The following is a 23223-nucleotide window of genomic DNA, read 5'->3' on the forward strand; positions in this document are numbered from 1 at the left end:
CTGGTTAGTACATCATGTTGTTCCAACAATAGGGTTGCAGATCCCTTTAGCTCCTTGGGTACTTTCTCTAGCTTCTCCATTGGGAGCCCTGTGATACATCCAATAGCTGACTGTGAACATCCACTCCTGTGTTTGCTAGGCCCCGGCATCGTCTCACAAGAGACAGCTATATTTGGGTCCTTTCAGCAAAATCTTGCTAGTGTATGCAATGGTGTCAGCGTTTAGAAGCTGATTATGGGACGGATCCCTGGATACAGCAGTCTCTAAATGGTCCATCCTTTCATCACAGCTACGAACTTTGTCTCTGTAACTCCTTCCCTGGGTGTTTTGTTCCCAATTCTAAGAAGGTGCACAGTGTCCACACTTTGGTCTTCATTCTTCTTGAGTTTCATGCGTTTATCAAATTGTATCTTATATCTTGGGTATCCTAAGTTTTGGGCTAATATCCACTTATCAATGAATACATATTGTGTGAGTTCTTTTGTGATTGTGTTACTTCACTCAAGATGATGCCCTCCAGGTTCATCCATTTGGCTAGGAATTTCATAAATTCATTCTTTTTAATAGCTGAGTAGTACTCCATTGTGTAAATGTACCATAATTTCTGTATCCATTCCTCTGTTGAGGGACATCTGGGTTCTTTCCAGCTTCTGGCTATTATAAATAGGGCTGCTATGAACATAGTGGAGCATGTGTCCTTTTTACCTGTTGGGACATCTTCTGGATATATGCCCAGGAGAGGTATTGCTGGATCCTCCGGTAGTACTATGTCCAATTTTCTGAGGAACCGCCAGACTGATTTCCAGAGTGGTTGTACAAGCTTGCAATCCCACCAACAATGGAGGAGTGTTCCTCTTTCTCCACATCCTCGCCAGCATCTGCTGTCACCTGAATTTTTGATCTTAGCCATTCTGACTGGTGTGAGGTGGAATCTCAGGGTTGTTTTGATTTGCATTTCCCTGATGATTAAGGATGTTGAACATTTTTTCAGGTGCTTCTCTGCCATTCGGTATTCCTCAGGTGAGAATTCTTTGTTCAGTTCTGAGCCCCATTTTTTAATGGGGTTATTTGACTTTCTGGAGTCCACCTTCTTGAGTTCTTTATATATATTGGATATTAGTCCCTTATCTGATTTAGGATAGGTGAAGATCCTTTCCCAATCTGTTGGTGGTTTTTTTGTCTTATTGATGGTGTCTTTAGCCTTGCAGAAGCTTTGTAGTTTCATGAGGTCCCACTTGTCAATTCTCGATCTTACAGCACAAGCCATTACTGTTCTATTCAGGAATTTTTCCCCTGTGCCCATATCTTCAAGGCTTTCCCCCACTTTCTCCTCTATAAGTTTCAGTGTCTCTGGTTTTATGTGAAGTTCCTTGATCCACTTAGACTTGACCTTAGTACAAGGAGATAGGAATGGATCGATTCGCATTCTTCTACATGTTAACAACCAGTTGTGCCAGCACCATTTGTTGAAAATGCTGTCTTTCTTCCACTGGATGTTTTTAGCTCCCTTGTCGAAGATCAAGTGACCATAGGTGTGTGGGTTCATTTCTGGGTCTTCAATTCTATTCCATTGGTCTACTTGTCTGTCACTATAGCAGTACCACCCAATTTTATCATAATTGCTCTGTAGTAAAGCTTTAGGTTCGGCATGGTGATTCCACCAGAGGTTCTTTTATCCTTGAGAAGAGTTTTTGCTATCCTAGGTTTTTTGTTATTCCAGATGAATTTGCAGATTGCACTTTCTAATTCGTTGAAGAATTGATTTGGAATTTTGATGGGGATTGCATTGAATCTGTAGATTGCTTTTGGCAAGATAGCCATTTTTACAATGTTGATCCTGCCAATCCATGAGCATGGGAGATCTTTCCATCTTCTGAGATCTTCTATAATTTCTTTCTTCAGAGACTTGAAGTTTTTATTATACAGATCTTTCACTTCCTTATTTAGAGTCACGCCAAGATATTTTATATTATTTGTGACTATTGAGAATGGTGTTGTTTCCCTAATTTCTTTCTCAGCCTGTTTATTCTTTGTGTAGAGAAAGGCCATTGATTTGTTTGAGTTAATTTTATATCCAGCTACTTCACCGAAGCTGTTTATCAGGCTTAGGAGTTCTCTGGTGGAATTTTTAGGGTCACTTATATATACTATCATATGATCTGCAAAAAGTGATATTTTGACTTCATCTTTTCCAATTTGTATCCCTTTGATCTCCTTTTGTTGTCGAATTGCTCTGGCTAGGACTTCAAGTACAATGTTGAATAGGTATGGAGAAAGTGGACAGCCTTGTCTAGTCCCTGATTTTAGAGGGATTGCTTCAAGCTTCTGACCATTTACTTTGATGTTGGCTACTGGTTTGCTGTAGATTGCTTTTATCATGTTTAGGTATGGGCCTTGAATTCCTGATCTTTCCAAGACTTTTATCATGAATGGGTGTTGGATCTTGTCAAATGCTTTTTCCGCGTCTAACGAGATGACCATGTGGTTTTTGTCTTTGAGTTTGTTTATATACTGGATTACGTTGATGGATTTCCGTATATTGAAACATCCCTGCATCCCTGGGATGAAACCTACTTGGTCAGGATGGATGATTGTTTTGATGTGTTCTTGGATTCGGTTAGCAAGAACTTTATTGAGGATTTTTGCATCAATATTCATAAGGGATATTGGTCTGAAGTTTTCTATCTTTGTTGGGTCTTTTTGTGGTTTAGGTATCAGAGTAATTGTGGCTTGGTAGAATGAGTTGGGTAGAGTACCTTCTGTTTCTATTTTGTGGAATAGTTTGTGAAGAACTGGGATTAGATCTTCTTTGAAGGTCTGATAGAACTCTGCACTAAACCCATCTGGTCCTGGGCTTTTTTTTAGTTGGGAGACTATTATTGACTGCTTCTATTTCTTTGGGGGATATAGGGCTGTTTAGATCATTAACCTGATCTTGATTCAACTTTGGTACCTGGTATCTGTCTAGGAACTTCTCCATTTCATCCAGGTTCTCCAGTTTTGTTGAGTATAGCCTTTGGTAGAAGGATTTGATGGTGTTTTGGATGTCTTCAGGATCTGTTGTTATGTCTCCTTTTTCATTTCTGATTTTGTTAATTAGGATGCTTTCCCTGTGCCCTCTAGTGAGTCTGGCTAAGGGTTTATCTATCTTGTTGATTTTCTCAAAGAACCAGCTCCTTGATTGGTTGATTCTTTGAATAGTTTTTCTTGTTTCCACTTGGTTGATTTCACCCCTGAGTTTGATTATTTCCTGCCCTCTACTCCTCCTGGGTGAATTTGCTTCCTTTTGTTCTAGTGCTTTTAGGTGTGTTGTCAAGTTGCTAATGTGTGCTCTCTCTAGTTTCCTTTTGGAGGCACTCAGAGCTATGAGTTTTCCTCTTAGAAATGCTTTCATTGCGTCCCATAAGTTTGGGTATGTTGTGGCTTCATTTTCATTGAACTCTAAAAAGTCCTTAATTTCTTTCTTTATTCCTTCCTTGACCAAGGTATCATTGAGAAGAGTGTTGTTCAGTTTCCACGTGAAGGTTGGCTTTCTATTATTTATTTTGTTATTGAAGATCAGCCTTAGTCCATGGTGATCTGATAGGATGCATGGGACAATTTCAATATTTTTGTATCTGTTGAGGCCTGCTTTGTGACCAATTATGTGGTCAATTTTGGAGAAGGTACCATGAGGTGCTGAGAAGAAGGTATATCCTTTTGTTTTAGGATAGAATGTTCTGTAGATATCTGCCAGATCCATTTGATTCATAATTTTTCTTAGTTTCACTGTGTCCCTGTTTAGTTTCTGTTTCCATGATCTGTCCATTGGTGAAAGTGGTGTGTTGAAGTCTCCCACTATTATTGTATGAGGTGCAATGTGTGCTTTGAGATTTACTAAAGTTTCTTTAATGAATGTGGCTGCCTTTGTATTTGGAGCATAGATATTCAGGATTGATAGTTCCTCTTGGAGGATTTTACCTTTGATGAGTATGAAGTGTCCCTCCCTGTCTTTTTTAATGACTTTGGGTTGGAAGTCAATCTTATCAGATATTAGAATGGCTACTCCAGCTTGTTTCTTCATGCCATTTGCTTGGAAAATTGTTTTCCAGCCTTTCATTCTGAGGTAGTGTCTATCCTTTTCTCTGAGATGAGTTTCCTGTAAGCAGCAAAATGTTGGGTCTTGTTTGTGTAGCCAGTTTGTTAGTCTATGTCTTTTTATCGGGGAGTTGAGTCCATTGATATTAAGAGATATTAATGAAAAGTAATTGTTGTTTCCTGTTATTATTGTTGTTAAAGTTGGCATTTTGTTCTTGTGGCTGTCTTCTTTTAGGTTTGTTGAGGGATTACCTTCTTGTTGTTTCTAGGGCGTGGTTCCTGTCCTTGTATTGGTTTTTTTCTGTTATTATCCTTTGAAGGGCTGGATTCGTGGAGAGATAATGTGTGAATTTGGTTTTGTGGTGGAATACTTTGGTTTCTCCATCTATGTTAATTGAGAGTTTGGCTGGGTATAGTAGCCTGGGCTGGAATTTGTGTTCTTTTAGTGTCTGTATAACATCCGTCCAGGATCTTCTGGCTTTCATAGTCTCTGGTGAAAAATCTGGTATAATTCTGATAGGCTTGCCTTTATATGTTACTTGGCCTTTTTCTCTTACTGCTTTTAGTATTCTATCTTTATTTAGAGCATTTGTTGTTCTGATTATAATGTGTCGGGAGGTATTTCTTTTCTGGTCCAGTCTATTTGGAGTTCTGTAGGCTTCTTGTATGTTCATGGGCATCTCTTTCTTTAGATTTGGGAAGTTTTCTTCTATAATTTTGTTGAAGATGTTTTCTGGTCCTTTGAGTTGAAAATCTTCATTCTCATCCACTCCTATTATCCGTAGGTTTGGTCTTCTCATTGCGTCCTGTATTTCTTGGATGTTTTGAGTTAGGATCTTTTTGCATTTTACATTTTCCTTGATTGTTGTGCCGATGTTCTCTATGGAATCTTCTGCACCTGAGATTCTCTCTTCCATCTCTTGTATTCTGTTGTTGATGCTGGTATCTATGGTTCCAGATTTCTTTCCTAGGGTTTCTATCTCCAGTGTTGCCTCATTTTGGGTTTTCTTTATTGTGTCTACTTCCCTTTTTAGGTCTTGTATGGTTTTGTTCATTTCCATCATCTGTTTGGATGTGTTTTCCTGTTTTTCATTAAGGACTTCTACCTGTTTGATTATGTTATCCTGTTTTTCTTTAAGGATTTGTAACTCTTTAGCAGTGTTCTCCTGCAATTCTTTAAGGGATTTTTGTGCTTCCTCTTTATTGTCTTCTGCCTGTTTAGCAGTGTTCTCCTGCATTTCTTTAAGTGTGTTATTAAAGTCCTTCTTGAAGTCCTCTATCATCATCAGGAGATATGCTTTTAAATCCGTGTCTAGCTTTTCCGGTGTGTTGGGGTGCCCTGGACTGGGCGAAGTGGGGGTGCTGGGTTCTGATGATGGTGAGTGGTCTTGGTTTCTGTTAGTAAGATTCTTACGTTTACCTTTCGCCATCTGGTAATCTCTGGGGTTAGTTGTTATCGTTGTCACTGTTTAAAGATTGGAGCAGAAGCTGTGTTCCACTCACCAGCAGTCCCAAAATCCTGCGGCGGGGGTCATGGGTAGCTGGCGGGTGTCAGGCAACCCTGCGCTCCTGCTACCCCGGCGCTGATCCGGCCGGATGAGGCCTGTGGTCCTACTCAGGCCGGTTTCTGCTTCCCTAACTAATGCAGTCTCAGGTCCCGTGCAATTGGATTGGAGCAGAAGCTGTGCTCCACTCACCAGAAGTCTTAAGATCCTGTGGTGGGTGTTGTGGGTAGCAGGCGAGTGTCAGCTGACCCTGCGCCCCAGCTGCCCTGGTGCTTTTCTGACCGGAAGAGGGTTGTGGCCCTATGTAGGCCGGATTTCTCTCTCCCCAACCAGAGCAGTCTCAGGTCCCGCGTGATTGGACTGGAGCAGAAGCTGTGTTCCACTCACCAGCAGTCCCAAAATCCTGCGGCGGGGGGTCGTGTGTAGCTGGCGGGTGTCAGGCAACCCTGCGCTCCCGCTACCCGGCGCTGATCCAGCTGGATGAGGCCTGTGGCCCTACTCAGGCCGGTTTCTGCTTCCCTAACTAATGCAGTCTCAGGTCCCGCGCAATTGGATTGGAGCAGAAGCTGTGTTCCACTCACCAGCAGTCCCAAAATCCTGCGGCGGGGGTCGTGGGTAGCTGGCGGGTGTCAGGCAACCCTGCGCTCCTGCTACCCCGGCGCTGATCCGGCCGGATGAGGCCTGTGGTCCTACTCAGGCCGGTTTCTGCTTCCCTAACTCGATAATGCTTTTCTTAGTGGTTTTAACCTACTGCAAAATAATAATAATAAAATATGTTTGAGGAAGGGGGATATCTATGTTATTTGCAGTATAAGGATCAATAATTAGAAGAACTATACTATTTTAGAAAAGTGGCAGTTGCAGATTCTCCTCACCAGTCATAAGTAGTCAGTAAGCTTTATAGTATCAGGCATGAATTCTCCCTTATTGAGAGGACCTGAAGTCCAACTAGACTGCTGATGGTTATGACTCAGATATACTTTCTGCTGATGCATTTTTGAGGATATATTGTCATGGTAGTCATTGTTGTATTTTGGAGCTATCACAGCTGGATAGACAAGTGATTATTTGCCTTCCTCAGAGGTTTTTATACCACAAAGCGGTTCATTGAGAGATCTTCCTCAGAGGAGAGGCTTCTATGTCCCTTTGAGCTCAGTTTCTCCAATTCCTTTACTTAACGTGTGAACCTTCTGCAATAGGGACATACTTCAAGTTCTGGGAGGCAATCAAGTACAAGAGCAGTAGCTTGCATTGTTTTCATGGTCTCCTGAACCACCCTGACCAACTACTACAAAAGAGGTTACTAATGGAGTTTTTCCTAGATAGACTATTGCTATAGAAGAAGGCACTATCACCCCCTAGTAGCATAGCTGTGAATCTACTACCTACCTCCTTAACTACCTAACAAAATATGTGTGTGTATATATGTATATAAGTATATATTCATATATTCACACATCCTGTATACATATACATGTACACGTACATGTATACATACACACATACACACACACACATATATATATGTATATACATACATATACACACAAATATACACACATCCCATATACCTATGCAAATACATATACATACATACACACACACACACGACTACTACTACAGTTTCTACTATTGTATGACCAAAAAGCAAGTTTGGGAGGAAAGGGATTTATTTGGCTTATACTTTCATATATTGTTGTTCAACATCAAAAAATGTGAGGATGTGAATTCAAAGAGGACACACACCTGGAGGCAGAAACTGATACAGAGAGTAGAGAGGATTTCTATTTGCTAGATTACTCAGCCTGCATTCTTATAGATATGAGTACCACCAACCCAGGGTGGCTTTACCTAAAATGGGCTGAGCACTCCTATATTAATCACTAATTATGAAAATGCTCCAATAGTCTTTGATGCACCTAATCTTATGGAGGTATGTTATCCATTGAGGCCTCCTCCTCTATGATGACTCTAACTTGTTTCAATCTGCTGAGCCAAAAGGTACAGTCCAGAGTGATCTTACCTTGGGTCTCAGGTGAGATCACCATTTTGTCTCCAGTGACTCTCTAAGGCAGGATAACTCAGGAGTGCTCAGGCCACAGAAGCTGGAGCAGCTGGAAAGGTTCCTATGAGCCTACATCTGCACCCAGGAGGTGGGGCTGTTCCACAGCACTCTGTGCACCATCCAAACCAGGGGAGAGCTTGCCTCTAGGGAGTGCTCTGACCTCAGGACTCAGGGGAGATCAACATTTTTCTCTCCTGTGACTCTCTAAGGCAAGTTCACTCAGGAGTGTGCAGGCTACAGAAACAGCAGAGAAGCTGGGACAGGGTCTGACCTGCCTCCATCTGCACTGAGGAGGTGGGGATGATCCACAGCCCTCTGTGCACTGGTCTTGCCAGGAGAGAGCTTGTCTAATAGTAGTGCTGACACAGGCTTACAGACTCACAGGAGGAACATGCTCCAGCCAGATAGTAAAAACATCTACACCAGAGATTACCAGATGGTGAAAGGCAAATGCAAGAATCTTACCAACAGAAACCAAGACTACTTGGCATAATCAGAACGCAGTACTCCCACCACAGCAAGTCCTCAATATCCCAACACACCAGAAAAGCAAGATTTGGATTTAAAATCATACTTCATGATGCTGGTAGAGGATTTTAAGAAGGACATAAATGACTCTCTTAAAGAAATACAGTAGAACACAGATAAACAGGTAGAAGCTCTTAAAAAGGAAACACAAAAATCCCTTAAAGAATTACAGGAAAACACAACCAAAAAAGTGAAGAAATTGAACAAAAACATCCAGAACCTAAAAATAGAAGTAGAAACAATGAAGAAATCACAAAGAGAGACAACTCAGGAGATAGAAAACCTAGGAGAGAAATCAGGAGCCATATGCAGGCATCACCAATAGAATACAAGAGAAAGAGGGGAAAATCTCCTGCAGAAGATTCCATAGAAAGCGTTGACATAATGATCAAAGAAAATGCAAAATGCATGTGTCTTTCTTACCAGTTGGGACATCTTCTGGATACATGCCCAGGAGAGGTATTGCTGGATCCTCCGGTAGTACTATGTCCAATTTTCTGAGGAACCACCAGACTGATTTCCAGAGTGGTTGTACAAGCTTGCAATTCCACCAACAATGGAGGAGAGTTCCTCTTTCTCCACATCCTCGCCAGCATCTGCTGTCACCTGAATTTTTGATCTTAGCCATTCTGACTGGTGTGAGGTGGAATCTCTGGGTTATTTTGATTTGCATTTCCCTGATGATTAAGGATGTTGAACATTTTTTCAGGTGCTTCTCTGCCATTCGGTATTCCTCAGGTGAGAATTCTTTGTTCAGTTCTGAGCCCCATTTTTTCATGGGGTTATTTGATTTTCTGGAGTCCACCTTCTTGAGTTCTTTATATATATTGGATATTAGTCCCTTATCTGATTTAGGATAGGTAAAGATCCTTTCCCAATCTGTTGGTGGTTTTTTTGTCTTATTGATGGTGTCTTTTGCCTTGCAGAAGCTTTGCAGTTTCATGAGGTCCCACTTGTCAATTCTCGATCTTACAGCACAAGCCATTGCTGTTCTATTCAGTAATTTTTCCCCTGTGCCCATATCTTCAAGGCTTTTCCCCACTTTCTCCTCTATAAGATTCAGTGTCTCTGGTTTTATGTGAAGTTCCTTGATGCACTTAGACTTGACCTTAGTACAAGGAGATAGGAATGGATCGATTCCCATTCTTCTACATGTTAACAACCAGTTGTGCCAGCACCATTTGTTGAAAATGCTGTCTTTCTTCCACTGGATGGTTTTAGCTCCCTTGTCTAAGAACAAGTGACCATAGGTGTGTGGGTTCATTTCTGGGTCTTCAATTCTATTCCATTGGTCTACTTGTCTGTCACTATAGCAGTACCACCCAATTTTATCATAATTGCTCTGTAGTAAAGCTTTAGGTTCGGCATGGTGATTCCACCAGAGGTTCTTTTATCCTTGAGAAGAGTTTTTGCTATCCTAGGTTTTTTGTTATTCCAGATGAATTTGCAGATTGCACTTTCTAATTCGTTGAAGAATTGATTTGGAATTTTGATGGGGATTGCATTGAATCTGTAGATTGCTTTTGGCAAGATAGCCATTTTTACAATGTTGATCCTGCCAATCCATGAGCATGGGAGATCTTTCCATCTTCTGAGATCTTCTATAATTTCTTTCTTCAGAGACTTGAAGTTTTTATTATATAGATCTTTCACTTCCTTAGTTAGAGTCACGCCAAGATATTGTATATTATTTGTGACTATTGAGAAGGGTGTTGTTTCCCTAATTTCTTTCTCAGCCTGTTTATTCTTTGTGTAGAAAAGGCCATTGATTTGTTTGAGTTAATTTTATATCCAGCTACTTCACCGAAGCTGTTTATCAGGTTTAGGCGCTCTCTGGTGGAATTTTTAGGGTCACTTATATATACATCTAGAGACTGCCATATCCAGGGATCCATCCCATAATCAGCTTCCAAACGCTGACACCATTGCATACACTAGCAAGATTTTGCTGAAAGGACCCAGATATAGCTGTCTCTTGTGAGACTATGTCGGGGCCTAGCAAACACAGAAGTGGATGCTCACAGTCAGCTATTGGATGGATCACAGGGCTCCCAATGGAAAAGCTAGAGAAAGTACCCAAGGAGTTAAAGGGATCTGCAACCCTATAGGGGGAACAACATGATGAACTAACCAGTACCCCGGAGCTCTTGTCTCTAGCTGCATATGTATGGAAAGATGGCCTAGAGAAATCCGGCATGAGTAGGGCCACAGGCCTCTTCCGGTCTGACCAGCACCTGGGTAGCTAGAGCACAAGGTCGGCTGACACCCGCCAGCTACCCACGACACCCGCCACAGGATTTTGAGACTTCTGGTGAGTGGTACAGAGCTTCTGCTCCAGTCCAATCATGCGGGACCTGAGACTGCTTTGGTTGGGAGGCAGAAATCCGGCCTGAGTAGGGCCACAAGCCTCTTCCGGTCTGAACAGCACCAGGGTAGCTAGAGCGCAGGGTCTGCTGACACCCACCAGCTACCCAGGACACCTGTCACAGGATTTTGAGACTTCTGGTGAGTGGAACACAGAGTCTGCTCCAATCTTTAAACAGTGACAACAATAACAACTAATCCCAGAGATTACCAGATGGCGAAAGGTAAAGGTAAGAATCTTACTAACAGAAACCAAGACCACTCACCATCATCAGAACCCAGCACTCCAACTTTGCCCAGTCCAGGGCACCCCAACACACCGGAAAAGCTAGACCCAGTCATAAAGCATATCTCACGATGATGGTAGAGGACATCAAGAAGGACTTTAATAACACACTTAAAGAAATACAAAAGAACACTGGTAAACAGGTAGAAGACATTAAAGAGGAAGCACAAAAATCCCTTAAAGAATTGCAGGAGAACACTGCTAAACAGGTAGAAGACATTAAAGAGGAAGTAGAAAAATCCCTTAAAGAATTGCAGGAGAACACCACTAAACAGGTAGAAGACATTAAAGAGGAAGCACAAAAATCCCTTAAAGAATTGCAGGAGAACACTGCTAAACAGGTAGAAGACATTAAAGAGGAAGCACAAAAATCCATTAAAGAATTGCAGGAAAACCAGACCAAACAGGTGATGGAACTGAATAAAACCATCCAAGACCTAAAAAGGGAAATAGAAACAATGAAGAAAACCCAAATTGAGGCAACACTGGAGAGAGAAACACTAGGAAAGAAATCTGGAACCATAGATATGAGCATCAGCAACAGAATACAAGAGATGGAAGAGAGAATCTCAGGTGCAGAAGACTAGATAGAGAACATCGGCATGACAATCAAAGAAAATACAAAATCCAAAAAGATCCTAACTCAAAATATCCAGGAAATCCAGGACAAAATGAGAAGACCAAACCTACGGAAAATAGAAGTAGATGAGAATGAAGATTTTCAACTCAAAAGACCAGCAAATATATTCAATAAAATTATAGAAGAAAACTTCCCAAACCTAAAGAAAGAGATGCCCATGAACATACAAGAAGCTTACAGAACTCCAAATAGACTGGACCAGAAAAGAAATTCCTTCCGACACATAATAATCAGAACAACAAATGCACTACAAAAAGATAGAATACTAAAAGCAGTAAGGGAAAAAGGTCAAGTAACATATAAAGGCAAGCCTATCAGAATTACACTGGATTTTTCACCAGAGAATATGAAAGCCAGAAGGGCCTGGACAGATGTTATACAGAAACTAAGAGAACACAATTTCCAGCCCAGGATACTATACCCAGCCAAACTCTCAATTACCATAGATGGAGAAAACAAATTATTCCACGATAAAACCAAATTCACACATTATCTTTCCAAGAATCCAGCCCTTCAAAGGATAATAACAGAAAAAAACCAATACACTGAGGAAACCACGTCCTAGAAAAAGCAAGAAGGTAATCCCTCAACAAACCTAAAAGAAGACAGCCACAAAAACAGAACACCAACTCTAACAACAAAAATAAAAGGAAGCAACAATTACTTCTCCCTAATATCTCTTAATATCAATGGATTCAACTCCCCAATAAAAAGACATAGACTAACAGGCTAGCTACAGAAACAGGACCCAACATTTTGCTGCTTACAGGAAACTCATCTCAGAGAAAAAGATAGACACTACCTCAGAATGAAAGGCTGGAAAACAATTTTCCAAGCAAATGGTAGGAAGAAACAAGCTGGAGTAGCCATTATAATATCTGATAAGATTGACTTCCAACCCAAAGTCATCAAAAAAGACAAGGAAGGGCACTTCATTCTCATCAAAGGTGAAATCCTCCAAGAGGAACTATCAATTCTGAATATCTATGCGCCAAATACAAGGGCAGCCTCATTCATTAAAGATACTTTAGTAAAGCTCAAAGCACACATTGCACCTCACACAATAATAGTGGGAGACTTCAACACACCACTTTCACCAATGGACAGATCATGGAAACAGAAACTAAACAGGGACACAGTGAAACTAACAGAGGTTATGAAGCAAATGGATCTGACAGATATCTACAGAACATTTTATCCTAAAACCAAAGGATATACCTTCTTCTCAGCACCTCACGGTACCTTTTCCAAAATTGACCACATAATTGGTCACAAAACAAGCCTCAATATATACAAAAATATTGAAATTGTCCCATGTACCCTATCAGATCACCATGGACTAAGACTGATCTTCATTAACAAAATAAATAATAGAAAGCCAACACACACGTGGAAACTAAACAACACTCTTCTCAATGATACCTTGGTCAAGGAAGGAATAAAAAAAGAAATTAAGGACTTTCTGGAGTTTAATGAAAATGAAGCCACAACATACCCAAACTTATGGGACACACTGAAAGCATTTCTAAGAGGAAAACTCATAGCTCTGAGTGCCTCCAAAAGAAACTAGAGAGAGCACACATTAGCAGCTTGAAAACACGCCTAATAGCACTAGTACAAAAGGAAGCAAATTCACCCAAGAGGAGTAGACAGCAAGAAATAATCAAACTCAGGGGTGAAATCAACCAAGTGGAAACAAGAAGAACAATTCAAAGAATCAAACAATCGAGGAGCTGGTTCTTTGAAAAAATCAACAAGATAGATAAACCCTTAGCCAGACTCACTAGAGGGCATAGGAAAAGTACTCTAATTAACAAAATCAGAAATGAAAAGGAAGACATAACAACAGACCCTGAAGAAAACCAAAACACCATCAGATCATTCTACAAAAGGCTATACTCAACAAAACTGGAGATCCTGGATGAAATGGACAAGTTTCTAGACAGATACCAGGTACCAAAGTTAAATCAAGATCAGGTTAATGATCTAAACAGTCCCATATCCCCTAAAGAAATAGAAGCAGTCATTAATAGTCTCCCAACCAAGAAAAGCCCAGGACCAGATGGGTTCAGTGCAGAGTTCTATCAAACCTTCAAAGAAGAACTAATCCCAGTTCTTCACAAACTATTCCACAAAATAGAATCAGAAGGTACTCTACCCAACTCATTCTATGAAGCCACAATTACTCTGATACCTAAACCACATAAAGACCCAACAAAAATAAAGAACTTCAGACCAATTTCCCTTATGAATATTGATGCAAAAATTCTCAATAAAGTTCTCAATAACCGAATTCAAGAACACATCAAAACAATCATCCATCCTGACCAAGTAGGATTCATCCCAGGGATTCAAGGATGGTTCAATATAGGAAAATCCATCAATGTAATCCATTATATAAACAAACTCAAAGACAAAAACCACATGATCATCTCGTTAGATGCTGAAAAATCATTTGACAAAATCCAACACCCATTTATGATAAAAGTCTTGGAAAGATCAGGAATTCAAGGCCCATACCTAACCATGATAAAAGCAATATACAGCAAACCAGTAGACAACATCAAAGTAAATGGTGAGAATCTGGAAGCAATTCCACTAAAATCAGGGAATAGACAAGGCTGCCTACCTATTAAACATTGTACTTGAAGTCCTAGCCAGAGCAATTAGACAAGAAAAGGAGAAGAAGGGGATACAAATCAGAAAGAATAAGTCAAAATATCGCTTTTTGCAGATGATATGATAGTATACATAAGTGACCTTAAAAATTCCACCAGAGAACTCCTAAGCCTGATAAATAGCTTCGGTGAAGTAGCTGGATATAAAATTAACTCAAGCAAGTCAATGGCCTTTCTGTACACAAAGGATAAACAAGCAGAGAAGGAAATTAGGGAAACAACACTCTTCTCAATAGTCACAAACAATATAAAATACCTTGGTGTGACTCTAACTAAGGAAGTGAAAGATCTGTATGACAAGAACTTCAAGTCCCTGAAGAAAGAAATTAAAGAAGATCTCAGAAGATGGAAAAACCTCCCATCTCATGGATTGGCAGGATCAACATTCGAAAAATGGCTATCTTGCCAAAAGCAATCTACAGATTCAATGCAATCCCCATCAAAATTCCAACTCAATTCTTCAACGAATTGGAAAGGGCAATCTGCAAATTCATCTGGAATAACAAAAAACCTAGCATAGCAAAAACTCTTCTCAAGGATAAAAGAAACTCTGGAGGAATCACCATGCCTGACCTAAAGCTGTACTACAGAGCAATTGTGATAAAAACTGCATGGTACTGGTATAATGACAGACAAGTAGACCAATTGAACAGAATTGAAGACCCTGAGATCAACCCACATACCTATGGTCACTTGATCTTTGACAAGGGAGCAAAAACCATCCAGTGGAAAAAAGACAGCATTTTCAACAAATGGTGCTGGCACAACTGGTGGTTATCATGTAGAAGAATGCGAATTGATCCATTCCTGTCTCCTTGTACCAAGGTCAAATCTAAGTGGATTAAGGAACTCCACATAAAACCAGAGACACTGAAACTTATAGAGGAGAAAGTAGGTAAAAGCCTCGAAAATATGGGTACAGGGAAAAAATTCCTGAATAGAACAGGAAAGGCTTGTGCTGTAAGATCGAGAATCGATAAATGGGACCTCATAAAGTTGCAAAGCTTCTGCAAGGCAAAAGACACCGTCAATAAGACAAAAAGACCACCAACAGATTGGGAAAGGATCTTTACCTATCCTAAATCAGATAGGGGACTAATATCCAATATATATAAGGAACTCAAGAAGGTAGACTCCAGAAAATCAAATAACCCCGTTAAAAAATGGGGCTCAGAACTGAACAAAGAATTCTCACCTGAGGAATACCGAATGGCTGAGAAGCACCTGAAAAAATGTTCAACATCCTTAATCATCAGGGAAATGCAAATCAAAACAACCCTGAGATTCCACCTCACACCAGTCATAATGGCTAGGATCAAAAATTCAGGTGACAGCAGATTCTGGCGAGGATGTGGAGAAAGAGGAACACTCCTTCATTGTTGGTGGGATTGCAAGCTGGTACAACCACTCTGGAAATCAGTTTGGCGGTTCCTCAGAAAATTGGACATAATAGTACTAGAGGATCCAGCAATACTTCTCCTGGGCATATATCCTGAAGATGTTCCAACAGGTAAGAAGGACACATGCTCCACTATGTTCATAGCAGCCTTATTTATAATAGCCAGAAGCTGGAAAGAACCCAGATGCCCCTCAACAGAGGAATGGATACAGAAAATGTGGTACATTTACACAATGTTGTACTACTCAGCTATTAAAAGGAATGAATTTATGAAATTCCTAGGCAAATGGGTGGATCTGGAGGGCATCATTCTGAGTGAGGTAACATATTCACAAAGGAACTCACACAATATGTACTCACTGATAAGTGGATATTAGCCCAAAAACTTAGGATACCCAAGATATAAGATACAATTTGTTAAATGCATGAAACTCAAGAAGAACGAAAACCAAAGTGTGGACACTGTGCCCCTTCTTGGAATTGGGAACAAAACACACATATAAAGAGTTACAGAGTTAAATTTTGGAGCTGTGAAGAAAGAATGGACCATCTAAAGACTGCCTTATCCAGGGATCCATCCCATAATCAGCTTCCAAACGCTGACACCATTGCATACACTAGCAAGATTTTGCTGAAAGGACCCAGATATAGCTGTCTCTTGTGATACAATGCTGGGGCCTAGCAAACACAGAAGTGGATGCTCACAGTCAGCTAGTGGATGGATCACAGGGCCCCCAATTGAGGAGCTAGAGAAAGTACCCAAGGAGCTAAAGGGAACTGCAACCCCATAGGTGAATCATTATTATGAACTAACCAGTACCCCAGAGCTCTTGTCTCTACCTGCATTTGTATCAAAAGATGGCCTAGTAGGCCATCACTGGAAAGAGAGGTCCATTGGACTTGCCATCTTTATATGCCCCAGTACAGGGGAATGCCAGGGCCAAGGGGTGGGGGTGGGTGGGTGGGGGACTGGGGGGGATTTTATTGGGGACTTTTTGGATAGCATTGGAAATGTAATTGAGGAAATTACCTAATTAAAAAAAAAAAAAAAGAAGAAGAAGAAAGATGGCCTAGTCTGCCATCACTGGAAAGAGAGGCCCATTGGACTTGTAAACTTTATTTGCCCCAATACAGGAGAATGCCAGGGCCAAAAGAATGGGAATGGGTGGGTAGGGAAGGGGGGTGGGCTATGGGGAACTTTTGGGATAGCATTGGAAATGTAATTGAGGGAAATACGTAATAAAAATAAATAAATAAATAAAAAGAAAATGCAAAATGCAAAAAGATCCTAACCCAGAACATCCAGGGAATTCAGGTCACAATGAGAGGACCAAACCTAAGGATAATAGGTATAGAAGAGAAGGAAGATTTCCAACTTAAAGGGCAGGGAATAGCTTCAACACAATTATAAAAGAAAACTTCCCTAACCTAAAGAAAGAGATGTCCATGAATATATAAGAAGCCTACAGATCTTTGAAGAGTTTGGACCAGAAAAGATAGTCCTCCTGTCACATAATAATCAAAACACCAAGTGCACTAAACAAAGAAAGAACATTAAAAGCAGTAAGGGCAAAAGGTCAAATAATTATATAAAGGCAGGCCTATTAGAATTACACCAGTCTTCTTACCAGAGACTATGAAAGCCAGAAGAACCTGGGCAGGTGTCATACAGACCTTAAGAGAACAGAGATGCCAGCCCAGGCTATCATACCCAGCAAAATGCTTAAATTCCATAGATGGAGAAATGAAGTATTCCATGACAAAACCAAATGTACACAATATTTTTAGATGAATCCTGCCCTTCAAAGGATAACAAAGGGAAAACTTCAACACAAGGGAGGAAAATTACACCCTAGAAAAAGCAAGAAAGTTATCTTTCAACAAACCAAAAAGAAGATACCCACATGAAAAGAATCCCAACTCTAATAACAAAAATAACAGGAAGCAACAATTATTTTCCTTAACAACTCTTAATATCAGTAGACTCAATTCCCCAATAAAAAGACACAGACTAACAGACTGGATACATAAATAGGACTCAACATTTTGCTGCATACAAGAAACCCACTCTAATAACAAAAATAGCAGGAAGCAGCAATTACTTTTCTTTAATATCTCTTAAGATCAGTGGACTCAATTCCACAATAAAAAGACACAGACTAAGCAACTGGATACATAAACAGGACCCAACATTTTGCTGCATACCAAGAAACCCACCTCAGGAACAAAGACAGACACTATTGCAGAGTAAAAAGCTGGAAAATAATTTTCTGAGCAAATAATCCTAAGATAGAAGCTGGAATAGCCATTCTAATATCAAATAAAAGCAACTTTCAACCTAAAGTTATAAAAAAACAAAAACAAAAAACAAAAAAAATCAAAACAAGGAGGGACACTTCATTCTCATCAAAGTGAAAATCTACCAAGATGAACTCTCAACTCTGAACATCTATGCACCAAAAGCAAGGGCATCGACATTTATAAAAGAAACTTTAGTAAAACTCAAAGCACACATTGCACTGCACACAATAATAGTGGGAGACTTCAACACTGCACTCTCATCAATGGATAGATCATGGAAACAGAAACTAAACAGAAACACAATGAAACTAACAGAAGTTAAGAAACAAATGGATTTAACAGATACCTATAGAACAATTTATTTTAAAACAAAAGGATATACCTTCTTCTCAGCACCTCATGGAACCTTTTCCAAAACTGACCATATAATTGGTCACAGAACAGGCCTCAACAGAGACAAGAAGATTGAAATAATCCCATGCATCCTATCAGATCACCATGGACTTAGGCTGATCTTCAATAACAATATAAATAATAGAAAAACCCACATACAAATGGAAGCTGAACAACACTCAACTGAATGATAATTTGATCAAGGAAGAAATAAATAAAGAAACTAAAGACTCTTTTGAGTTTAATGAAAATGAAGCCACAACATATCCAAACTTAAGGGACACAAGGAAAACCATCCTAAGAGGAAAACTCATAGCTCTGAGTGCCTCCAAAAAGATACTGGAAAGAGCATAAGCCAGCAGCTTGACAGCCCACCTGAAAGCTGTAGAACAAAAAAATGCAAATTCACCCAAGAGGAATAGATGGCAGGAAATAATCCAACTCAGGGCTAAAGTCAACCCTGAAAAAGAACTATACAAAGAATCAACCAAACCAGGTCCTTGCTCTTTGAGAAAAACCACAAAATAGATAAACCCTTAGCCAGACTAACTAAAGGACACAGGGATAGTATCCTAATAAACCATATCAGAAATGAAAAGAGAGACATAACAACAGAATCTGAGGAAATCCAAAAAATCATCAGATTCTACTACAAAAGACTATACTCAACAAAAGTGGAAAACCTGGATGAAATGAACAATTTTCTAGACAGATACCAGGTAAAAAAGTTAAATCAGGCCAGGTTAATGATCTATTCAACCTTATATCCTCTAAAGAAATAGAAGCAGTCATTAATAGTCTCTCACCCAAAATAAAGCCCAGGATCTGATGGGTTTAGTTCAGAGTTATTTCAGACCTACAAGGAAGATCTAATATCAATACTACTTAAACTATTCCACAAAACAGAAACAGAAATAACTCTACCCAATTTGTTCTATGAAGCCGCATTATTTTGATACATAAACCACACAAAGACCCAACAAAGAAAGAGAACTTCAAACCACTTTCCATTATGAATATCGATGCAAAAATACCCAATATAATTCTTGCAAACTGAATCCAAAAACACATCAAACGATCATCTGTCATGATCAAGTAGTCTTCATCCCAGAGATATAGGGATGGTTCAATATATGGAAGTCCATCAAAGTACTCCACTGTATGAAAAACTTCAAAGATAAAAACCACATGATCATCTCGTTAGATACTGAGAAAGCATTTGACAAAATCTAACACCCCTAGATGATAAGAGACATGGAAAGACAAGGAGTTCAAGTCCCATACCTAAACATAGTAAAAGCAATATAAAGCAAAGCAGTAGCCAACATCAAACTAAATGGAGAGAAACTTGAAGCAATCCCACTAAAATCAGAGACTAAACAAGGCTGCCCACTCTCTCCCTACCTATTCAATACAGGACTTGAAATCCTAAACAGAGCTATTAGAGAACAAAAGGAGATAAAAGGGATACAAATTGGAAAGGAGGAAGTCAAAATATCACTATTTGTAGATTGTATGATAGTATAAACATGTGACCCCAAAAATTCCAGCAGAGAACTCCTAAACCTAATAAACAACTTCAGGGAAGTAGCTGAATATAAAATTAACTCAAACAAACCAGTGGCCTTTCTTCACACAAAGGATAAACAAGTTGAGAAAGAAATTAGTGTAACAACGCCCTTCACAATAGTCATAAATAATATAACATACTTTTGTATGACTCTAACTAAGCAAGTGAAAGTCCTCTATGATAAGAACTTCAAGTCTCTGAAGAAAGAACTTGAAGAAGATCTCAGAAGATGGAAAGGTCTCCCATGGTAATGGATTGGCAGGATTAATATAGTAAAAATGTCTAACTTGCCGAAAGTAATCTACAGATTCAATGCCATCCCCATCAATATTCCAACTCAATTCTTCACAGGGAATTTGAAAATTCATCTGGAATAACAAAATCCTATGATAACAAAAAATATTCTCAGCTGGGCAGTGGTGGCACACACCTTTAATCCCAGCATTTGGGAGGCAGAAGCAGAAGGATTTCTGAGTTCGAGACCAGCCTGGTCTACAAAGTGAGTTCCAGGACAGCCAGGGCTATACAGAGAAACCCTGTCTTGAAAAACAATACAGAACAAAACAAAACAAAAAACATCAACAAAAAAATCTCAACAATAAAATCTTCTGGTAGAATCACCATTTCTGACCTCAAGCTGTACTACAGAGCAATTGTGATTAAAAACAAAAACCAACCAACCAAACAAACAAAAATACTGCATTGTACTGATGCAGTAACAGACAGGTAGATCAATAGAATAGAATTGAAGACCCAGAAATGAATCCACATACCTCTGGTCATTTGATCTTTTACAAAGGAGCTAAAACAAGTGGAAATAAGACAGCATTTTCAACAAATAGTGCTAGCTCAACAGGCAGTTAGCATGTAGAAGAATACGAATTGATCCATTCTCATCTCCTCATACAAAGCTCAAGTCCAATTGGATCAAGAAACTCCACATAAAACCAGATACACTGAAACTTAAAGAGGAGAAAGTAGCGAAGAGCCTTGAAGACATGGGCACAGGGGAAACATTCCTGCAGAGAACACCAATGACTTGTGCTATAAGATCAAGAATCAACAAATGGGACCTCATAAAATTGCAAAGCTTCTGTAAGGCCAACTACACTGTCATTAAGACTAAAAGGCAACTAACATATTGTGACAAGATCTTTACCAACTCTACATCTGGTAAAGGGCTATTTTTCCAGTATATACAAAGAACAGAACAGTTTGACTCCAGAGAAACAAATAACCCTATTAAAAATGTGGTACAGAGGAAAACAAAGAATTCTCAACTGAGGAATATCTAATGGCTGAGAAGCACCTAAAAAAGGTTCAACATCCTTAGTCATCAGGGAAATGCAAATCAAAACAACCCTAAGATTCCACCTCACACCAGTCAGAATGGCTAAGATCAAAAACTCAGGTTAAAGCAGATGCAGGCAACAATGTGGAGAAAGAAGAACATTCCTCCATTGCTGGTAGGATTGCACGCTGGTACAACCACTCTGGAAATCAGTTTGTTAGTTCCACAGAAAATTGGACAATACCACAATACCACTCCAGGGCATATAACCAGAATATACTCCAACATGTAATAAGGACACATGTTCCACTATGTTCATAGCAGCCTTATTTATAAAAGTCAGCAGCTGGAAAGAACCTAGATGTCCCTTAACAGAGCAATGGATACAGAAAATGTGGTACATTTACACAATGGCATACTACTTAGCTATTAAAAACAATGAATTCATGAAATTCTTAGGCAAATGTATGGATCTGAAGGATATCCTCCTGAGTGAGGTAACCCAATCACAAAAGAACTCACATGATATGCATTCACTGACTAGTGGATATTAGCCCATAAGCTTGGACACCCAAGATACAATCCACAAAAGACATGAAACTCAAGAAGATGGAAGAACAAAATATGGTTACATTGATCCTTCTTAAAAGATGGAACAAAATACCCATGGAAGGAGTTACAGAGACAAAATGTGGAGCAGAGACTAAAGGAATGACCATCCCTACTCTGACCAACCTGGGCGTCCATACCATATACAACCTCAAAACCCAGCCACTATTTTGCATGCCAACAAGATATTGCTGACAGGATCCTTATATAGCTTTCTCCTGAGAGGCTCTGCCAGTATCTGGCAAATACAGAAGTGGATGCTCACGGCCATCCATTAGACAGAGCACAGGGTCCCCAATGAAGGATCAAAAGAAAGTACCCAAGGAGCTGAAGGGGTTTGCAACCCCATGGTAGGATCAACAATATGAACCAACCAGTAACCCCAGAGCTCCCAGGGACTAAACCACTAACCAAAGAAAACACATGTTGAGACTCATGGCTCTAGCTGCACATGTAGCAGAGGATGACCTAATTGGTCATCAATAGGAGGGGAAACCCTTGGTCCTATGAATGTTCTATACTCTAGGATAGATACATGCCAGGGCCAGGAAGCCGAGTGGGTGGGTTGGTGAGCAGGAGAATTAGAGAGGAAATAAGGGGTTTTTGGAGGTGAAACCAGGAAAGGGAATAACATTTGAAATGTAAATAAAGAAAATATCTAATAATTTTTTTTTTAAATCTAAAAACAAATGGTTCAGTCCCAAAAGTCTTGGTAATCCAATTTTTTTGTTAAAATTATGATAATTGTATTAATTTGTATAAGGAACAACTGTGTGTGAGAATGTGAGATCTCTCAGACAGAGAAGAGTCCATTTCCATTTCTAGCTAAGACTAGCTGTGTTCTATTAAAATGCCTATTCATAAACTGACCAATCAATTATGTGAACTTCTCTACTTCCTCTTATTTTGAGTTCATCTTTTCTGCCATCTAGAATTTATCCTATCTTTGCCTTCCAAATATTGTGAGTACCTTATGTTTGAAACTATTTATTTTACGTTAAAATTATGTTGTTAAAATTTTAATTCTTATATTACATTGAAAACTGATTAAATTACATTTAAAAATACATCTTCTATATGACATAATTCAATAATGAATTCTAAATAATGAAGCTAGCTAGAACAAAAATGCTAGTATAAAATTGCATTATTTTGAGTCATTGTGCTGTTTTGTTACCTCAAAAGAAGTTTTGAATAACAAAACTAAAAATTATTCCACTATTTAATTGATTTATATTAAGATCAAGAAATGTTTATGCTTATATTCTCTTTAAAAATTCAGTTGATTATGTTTATAGTACCAAGCTCATATTCTCTCCAATTTAATGGACTTTAAGTCTATTTAGATAGTTGTGGATTACCCATGAGATTTAAGTGCCAGTATTGAAACACAGGTGATTGTACCAGTTTGCAACTCACCAGCAATGGAGGAGCGTTCCTCTTTCTCCACATCCTGTCTAACATGTTTTGTCATCTCAGGTTTTGATCTTAGCCATTCTGATTGGTATAAGGTGGAA

This window comes from Mus caroli, unplaced genomic scaffold (assembly GCF_978045245.1).
Source record: "Mus caroli unplaced genomic scaffold, Mus_caroli_1 scaffold_14, whole genome shotgun sequence".
NCBI lineage: Eukaryota > Metazoa > Chordata > Mammalia > Rodentia > Muridae > Mus > Mus caroli.